Here is a 9120-nt window from a genome sequence, read left to right as displayed (position 1 = left end):
GGAATTTGCCCTATGCTGCTGAGTCAGTTAAATTCAGTTTAATCTTGGTAAGTGTATATTCACTGACCCAACATTCTGTACAAATTACAAATTCAGTGTGGAAACATAGGAGCGCAACATCAATACAAAGCATAATGTTAGAGAAAACATAGCAGAGAAGTACCATGTAATACATAAACTATAAATATGCAGAATTTGTGCATATGCACTGTGGTGGGCTGGCGCCCTGCCGGGGTTTGTTTTCTGCCTTGCACCCTGTATTGGTTGGGATTGGCTCCAGCAGACCCCCGTGACCATGTAGTTAGGATATGGCGGGTTGGATAATGGATGGATGTGCATATGCAGTAAGTCCTAATTTTAGATGAACTACATCCTGAAAAGGATCATTCCTTAGTCAACCAATAGCAAATTGATTATGAGAGAAAACTCCTGAAAACACTTTCATCACACAAGACAACATTAAGGCAGACCAAGTCCCACTACAGACACTGAGAAGAGAAACAGAATGGAAAAGACTTAGTGGAATATTAAAACAATTTCTGGAATTAATTAAAAAGTAATGTAAGAGAGTAATCAGAAAGAGCTCTAACAAGAATATGCTATGCTAAAATAATTTGTCTTCAGACAATTTAAATGCTGAGACCAGAGTAGTTTCTCTATTATTGGTTGCTTAGATAATTCCAGAGTCTAGGTGCCCTATAGCTAAAGGCTTTGTCTTCTGCACTAGTTAAGTTGAATTTATCTTCAGAATTTTAAAGGAATACTCCACCCAAAAATGCTATATTTTTAAAACAATTACTTAACTCATAACATTTGTAGTGATGGTTGGGAAAAATTTTCAAATCTCATGTTTTGATGCAGAACAGAGATAACTAAGTTTCAGATATAATAAGTGTCTATGGTGATGAAAACTGGACAACAGGAAACAATATCAAAAACATCCATGAAAAACTCTAACGTTACTAGTGTACTCAAGATTTCCAGTCATATATTCAAAACATCCCAAACATAAGTAGTTTTACTAAAATATTGTAAAATAGACTGCCTATTCAGAATGGTCTTATGAAAGAAAATGGAACACGTTTAGAAACAGCCATTACATTTATATTCATAGAGATGAGTCACAACTGAAGTATATCGAGATTATTTAGTGTCAGCCCATGAAACTGCATGGGTGAATTGACCATCTGCTTGTTGAAGCATCTGAGATATGCACAAGTAGAAGGCATAGAAGGCATATTCTCTTCCTGGTAGTGTTTTCTCTCTTTTTTTAACTACTTGAAGAAAAAATCAAAATTAGACATCAGCTCTTTTTTTTAAAGAGTTGTACATGATCCTTTGACCAACTTAGTATCATGCTTGCTATGTTCTGATGAATGTGCTGTGGTGGTTGATGTCACTTGAGAAATAACATTTAGAAGTATATCAGTTCACACTGGAAAAATTCATGAACTGTGGGATGTTAGGAAAAATGACACCATCTGCACAATCAGTATTGGAATATACAACTTTGTTGAATGTTTAAAGAATGCAGTTGCTTTTGAGAAGACTTATTACTGGTCACGCATCTTTTAGCACTATTGTCATTGATGCACACACTCATGCCACACTTGCCTCAGAAACTAAACCTTAAACAAATCTCTGAGTAAAACAGCCTAACTTGTTAGTTAAGTTTCTAGACCTGACTGCCTTTTTGCATCACATTCTGGACCTCCCTTTTTTGTTTTCCCCGTCAAGTGTTAGTTTTAAATAGCACATTTGGAAAGGTGAAAAAAACTTGCTACTTTCATTGGCTTTCCATTAACTCGATACAAAGGGCATTGAAAAAGGCTTCTGTGAGTTTGCCTGGCTTTCCATTAACTCAGTACACAAGCAGCCTTGCATAAAACATTGCACAACTTCTGATAAACATGAACATACCGTTGAGTATAATATGTTATGAGACAAAAAAATAATGCACAAGGCACTGGGGTTACAGACACAACAAATGCCATTACAAGGAAAATGAATAGGTATTTTGAGAGAGCAAGTGAAGAAGAAATAATTAGAATGCACTGTTTGCAAAGACAACTTTATTTGGTGTCCTACTCAAGTGTGATTTTTGCCAGCTCTTGTAATTAACAATTAACCATGCACACTGGCAAAGAAGACTTCAACATAGTGTATATGAAGTATTCTACACAACCACATACTCTTATCCCTCTCTAATCCCTCATCACCTCTCTCTTTTCTTACCGCCCACACTGCAAAAGTCTAATTTCCATGTATTCAGTTGCATTAATGACCTAAATGTGCTTCACACATTTGCAAATTCAACGGCCCCAATAACAAGCCATGTAGCAAAACACAAGGTAATATGTACACAGAAATGTACTTGCTTTATCAAATATGGGGTCTTAGGAGGTACACTCAAGCACTGACTCACTTTGACCAATTTAGGGCCACGGATCAACCAAATCTTAATGTCTGTGGAATGTTGGAAACCAGGGTACCAGCATCTGCACACTCACACATATAACAGAAACAAGTGAGGGTTCTAAAGATGAGGCAGTAGAGCTAACCACTTCTAGCAACATGCTGCTTTTAATTAATTTTTCAAAACTAAAGCTTAAAATAACAATTCTGGATGTATTAAGCAAACATTGGTTGGCAATGGAAAAGGGAAATTCGGCTTTTCAGTGAGTGTGGGTGTCTGACTATGAACTTCATACTGACATCCACATCTAAAGCTGGTTGTCATCTTGTGGCCAGTAATGCTGGTGGTATAGGCTCTGGCAGTTTATGATGCTATAATAATAATAATAATAATAATAATAATAATAATAATAATAATAATAATAATGAAATTAATGTGATTTAGATAATGGATTGGCTGAAGAAACAGAAATGGAATGTATTCTCCAGTGGTCACTGTGCTCTCTATATATTTGAGTTTTTGCTAGTATTTTCCTACTCTATGTGGCAAGAAATATATTCCAGTATTTCTATTATATTCATGTGTTAAACATTTCTTTCTTAAACATTATACTGTATATCTGTTTCATTTTTTGTGTTAAAAATGTTGTTTAATTTACATTGCTCATACATTATAACATTAATTTATTACTACATGGTGACACTAAAGTTGGTGCTCATGTGTTTCTGAGAATGTAAGCGTGTGAATTACAGTTAAGACTTTATGGAATAGGCTTTCTCACAATTGTTTAACTTTGAGTATTCATACTTTCCTTATTCAACTCACATTTGTTCTTGTTGAGCACCCATGCTCTTAACTGCTCCCCTTAAAGGGAGTTTTATTTTTCTTGGTTTCGTTACACAGACGTGAGGTTTTTTTTCCTTTAGCACTCTTCTCTGATGGCTTCTGCGAAAATCTGAAATCTGAAGTTATTTGAGAAGAACTTCTGGACCTCTCACCTTGGCAACTCAAGATATGATTTTTTGCAAGGACTGTATAACTGAAACAAATATAGACAAATGTCTCCTATTGCATAAGCCTAAGCAAAATAAATAAATTGCAGTTTAGGGGGATGATTTCTGAAAAATGATCACATATTGTAAGGGACGTTGCAGATAGACTAGTATCCCAGCTGAAATGGTTGATTGTACTTTCTCCAGAATGCAAGGCAGAACAATGAATAAGCAATGAGAGACTGCCTCCAAGGCAATATGTTTCCATAATACACTGGATAGCAATATTCCTCTGGTATTGCTCCAGTTTGGGCTCCCACAGAGCTGAATGGGTTATGTAGACTGAACAGAAAGCCCCAGATCATGCTACTGACATTATCCGACAGCTACCTTACTCTTTGGGAACTCTGTGTAATACTGAACTACTTCGGGGGTCTGATTCTGATGTGCTGGAAGTACTTGTGGGCCTGGTTTTGCAGGCAGTCTCTCTTCGTGAATCATTTGAGTCAGGAGTGGAGTCCACCTGGATTGGAGCAGGACCAATAGATAAAACCTCAAAGAAAACACTGGTATTGAAAGGTAATCTGTTAAATAAATAATAATTGAAACCTGAAACTGAGATTGAATCTTAGCAGTGTTCTGAGTTTGAGGTATCATATACAATATCTAAAGTGTAACACTCCCTTTTTCATATTGTGTTGGCCCATCAGATTTAAAAATGTTGATGAATCACTTCTGCAATGGATATAAGTTTGGAAATGGAGACTTTTTCAGAATGCAAGGGATGTCAAAAATATACATAAGTGGAATCATGATATATTTGGCTTTTAGGTCAACCAAACATGATCTTTTCATTTTATTTCTTTGTTTAATTTATGCTTCAGTTTAAGCGAAAGAATATTAAGATGAGAAATGATTGAAGTGTTTAAATATATGAAGGGAATTAGTACAGTGGATCGAGACTGTTACTTTAAAATGAGTTCATCCAGAACACGGGGATACAGTTGGAAACTTGTTAAGGGAAAATTTCACACAAAAATTAGTAAGTTTTTCTTTATACATAGAATGACAGACACTTGGAATAAGATACCAAGTAGTGTGGTAGACAGTAGAACTTTAGGGACTTTCAAAATTAGATGTGATGCTATTTTTAGGAGAATTTTGTGGATAGGAATGGTACACTTTGTTGGGCTGAATGGCCTTTTCTCATTTAGGGTGTTCTAATGTTTTAAAATTATGAGATTTTTAGTGTACTGCAAAATCGAGCCTTATAGGTGCTTCTTTCTTTCTCAACAACAGTTTTCAATTTTCTTGTCACTTTTTTTTTAAACTCATTATCTCACTGAAAATCTCATCAATCAGGAATATAAATAGTAAGTAGCAGTGTTAGTAATATTCAGTAACAGTGCTGTATGTTTCAAAAGCTGTGTTTTACTTTTTAAAATTGCTTCCACTAGTTTGTACAGTTTTCACCTTCTGCAGCGAGGCAATGGCACCAATAACAGCGAACATAAGATTTATATAATGATATTATCATAAATCTGCAGTGTAATTAACAGGCCGAGGCATCATTTATCCACAGAACAATGATCCAAATCTTGCCACCATAATTGTGTAGTATTATAGAGATAACAAAGAAACTGAAAAGCATTTCCCATTAATGCAGACCTTGTGGTGCCAGATGCCAGATCTTGGAGTTGACTAGGGAAACCTAAGACAACTCATCAGTCAAGACCATAGCACACAGTGTCCCTTTGGGGGGTCAGAGGTTACCAGCCAATCACCAAAAGATCGAGAGCCAGGCTTGTATTTATAGGTCTGGGATTTAAAAGAAAATAGAGAGGAGGGAATCATTTAAGAAAATAACTATGCTAAATATACTGCACCATAGATCTTGCTGCTAGTTTAGGCGTGCTCTTATATGGTAGTTATGATTGGACCATCCATTAGTGTGGTTATCTGGTTCAAGATGTAAAGATATCCCCCAGAGTTCATTAAGAACAAATTTCATTAAATGAAAAAAGTAAAGGTACAGTATGTGCTTCAATTAATTAACTTTTATAGACCGAGTTGTCACTATTATGTTGTCTACTAAAAAGCTATTTACAGTATATGGGAACGGTGCATTGTAGGGCACTATATATTTCTTACATACAGTGAATGACCTATTGCCTACTTCTTCCTAGTGTGCAGTCCACTCAAATTTCTTTTTCAAGCCACTATTTTTAAAATGTGATTTTCAGTTGGTTTAGAAGACAGTCCATTGACAGTCATTCTATTACATTTTTTGGAAATTTACTGTGATAAAATTTATATAACCTCATATGTTTTGGTTGCTATAATGCACATGGTAGATCAATGAGTTTCAGTCACAGCCTGCCTTCTTTATTAATCACAGAACATTTTGTTTCTGCTAACAGTGCATCCATACTGAATATGGTTGGGAAAACTTCAACAGTTAGCAGATCTAACTTCCAGTCTGTGGTTAGACTGTTATAATCGAAATCCACAGATCATAGTGAAAACTGTTGGGATAGAACAGCCCTTTATTTAAGGTACATATAAAGTTTAGGTCATACTATAAACTCCTCTCCTGTTCATTTATTATTTGATGATATAACCACTGAACAAGTGCCTCACTCCAATGGGGAATATGAGATTTGGACACAGAGAAAACACATCTTTGCTAGAAATAAAGGAAGTGTGAGAAATCTGCAGCACCTAAGTAAAGCTCCTGCAAACACACAGAAAATGTGTAAGCCTGAGTATCAAACAAAGATCTCTGAAGTTGCAAGGCACTGCTAACCACAACATCACATGACAACCCTGAACAATATAATTGATATAATTAAACAATTTGCCAAATGAAGGCTAGATTATAATCTTCTTTATTTATTTCTTCACACAACTACCATGTGCTTTCACGTAAGACTAAATTCCTTAGTACTAAAAAATAGCTACAGCATTTTTGGAGGGGAGTTGGGGTGACTTTTGCACGAAAATGTATTTGGAAGAAACTGGAGTATATATCAGGGATAAGACACAAAATGACATGTTGAAGTCATATATTGCTCTTGTAAAGCCACATGTACTGTTCTGATCTCCATATTACTAAAAAAAAGAAAACTGCACTAGAGAAAGTTCAAAGAAGTGCTACTAGACTGATTGAAGGACTGTGGGATATGAGCGATGAGGACAGAAGACTAAAGGAGTTGATGCTTTTCAGTTTGTCAGGGGCATCAACATTTAACATCATAGAAGCTGTACAATACGAAAGGGAAACAAGAATTGAAGGGTTGTGGACCATCAATGTACCTCATTTAAAATAAGACAATGAAGAAAAGCAAAAGTCCCAAATGTAATTGTGGATGTCTTGTGTCCTCTGTAAGCTCAAGGAGAGTCTATCCTCTGCACTCTGTTTTTTCCTCCCATGAGTTACATATTCTTTGGAAGAGGATTCCCGATTGAATGATGGTTTTGAATTCCATTACTTCTTAAATGACTTGGAAGAGACAGGACCTCTAGAATCAAACCGGAAGTAATGTCAGTGTTTGTCTTGAGCCTCAACCTGTCCATGGGTTACAGAAAAGAAAGTGAAAAACATGATTCCCTCAGGCATTCAGGTCAGCAGTCTTACCGTATCAGAGTCTTGTAGATGCACCCTCTGCACACACATGTGACAGGGTATTTACCGTACATGTATGAAGGAGATTAATGGAGTTGATCAGCAGTTGTTATTTTAAAGCGAGCCTTTCTACATGATCATGGAAGTGCAAAAGGATTTAACATAAATTTTACAAACTATTTCAGTACATAGAGAACTTCATGAATGATCAACAAACTATAATGTAGCGTAGCATTGCCCCAGTTCCTGAGCTCTCTCTGAGCAAACACCTCTCAGTATTTAGTATGTAATGTTAGTGACAAATCATTCTCATTCCCATTTTCTTCTTCTTATTTGTGCCCTGCGATGACACTTTTTCTTTTCAATAAGTATATGCTTTTGGATTTATGAATGGGGACTCACAGTGGATTGGAAAGACCAGTGACACAACACCATATCATTGTGCCATTATCATTTGCCTTCAATATGGTGCTCAACGTGACCTTTGTCTACCAGTATTAAGAACCCTCACAGGTATATTTCTCAAAACTTTACATCAAGCTGAGTATTTATTCCTCTCATCTCTTGCCAAAAGGGAATTTTATTTATGAGGCAAACCTGTTTTTTCAAATTGTTGCCGAAAAAAGAAAAAAATAATACATCATTAAACATTTTAATTTGAAAAATGTAAATGTCAGTAATTTATAAGTATTTATCATCATGGTTTATTGTTTAACTACCTCTCTTAGCTATTACAGCATTTAGTCTTTTTGGATATATTTCTATGAATTTTCCACAATATAACAAAGCAAGATTGGGCCATTTGATGATGTTTTGTGTTGGTTGGGGAGCAGTGGTGAAGAGCAATTTTAAGGCATTGTCACAAATATTCAGTGGGATTAATGTCTGACTGGGCCACACAAGGACATTGGTTTTTCATAATAAGCAACTCAGCTGTTGCTCTGGCAATGTCCTTTGGATCACTGGCCTTTGGAAGACAAACTTCCTCCCCAGTTTAAGCTTTCTGGCAGAGTGAGGCAGGTTTTCCTCCAGGATCTCTCTGCATTCATCTTATCCTCAACCCTGACCAGATTGCCAGTTCCTGGTGCTGGAAAGCATCTCTACAGTCTGATGCTGACACCACCATATTTTACAGAGAACACGGGGTTCCCTGGCTGATATGCATTGTTGGATTTATGCCACACATGCCATTTAGCACTCAATCCAAATCACTCCACTTTGTCCCACCAAATAACAAGACTTTCTTAACACATTTTTATTTTATCTTGCAAGCAATATTTTACAAATACTTTGTGGGCAAGGGCATTTTTTCAGCTAGGGATTCTTCATTGTCACTCTTCCATAAAAGGTGTTTTTGTGCAATGCCTTGGAGATGGTTGAGCTGTCGGAACATCCTCACCAACTGCAGTAACTGACTTCTACAAATCAGTTAGTGGCATCGCAGTAGCCACACTGACACATGCTATTCTTGTTTGTCAGCTAAGTTTACAGGGATGACCTGAACTAGGCTGTATGGCTGTATGGCTGTGGTGAGCTTAGATGTATTTTCAATGCTTTCAGGTGGTCTTGTAACATTCCCCAGGTCTGTTCTTCTCTATAATTATATCACTGACTTGTTTGAATGTTCTTTGCTGTCATTTTGGTTTACTTTATGGAAAAGTATTACTACATCATTGGACCTCAGCGAGAGAGTGGCTCTCATAAATTAATCAAGAACAGGTGATCCACCCATTTCTTATATAGGTGGAGACCATCAATCAATTGGGTGAGTTGCAAAATTAATGCATTGCACCAGAGCAAAGTTAGTCTTACTTCTAAAAAATTGAAAACGTTTTCTGCACTGGAAAATTGCACCTAAAAATTTCATTGTGCTGCGGTGGGTTGGCACCCTGCCCAGGATTGGTTCCTGCCTTGTGCCCAGTGTTGGCTGGGATTGGTTCCAGCAGACCCCCGTGACCCTGTATTCGGATTCAGCGGGTTAGAAAATGGATGGATGGAATTTCATTGTGCAATGTCTCATTGCTTGATTTGATCACTTGAAAAAGGGTATGAATACTTTTAAATCTTACAATTTAGATTTTTTATTT

The sequence above is a fragment of the Polypterus senegalus genome, chromosome 1, assembly GCF_016835505.1.
Source record: "Polypterus senegalus isolate Bchr_013 chromosome 1, ASM1683550v1, whole genome shotgun sequence".
In the NCBI taxonomy this organism is placed as follows: domain Eukaryota; kingdom Metazoa; phylum Chordata; class Cladistia; order Polypteriformes; family Polypteridae; genus Polypterus; species Polypterus senegalus.
This window is presented reverse-complemented; position numbering follows the sequence as displayed.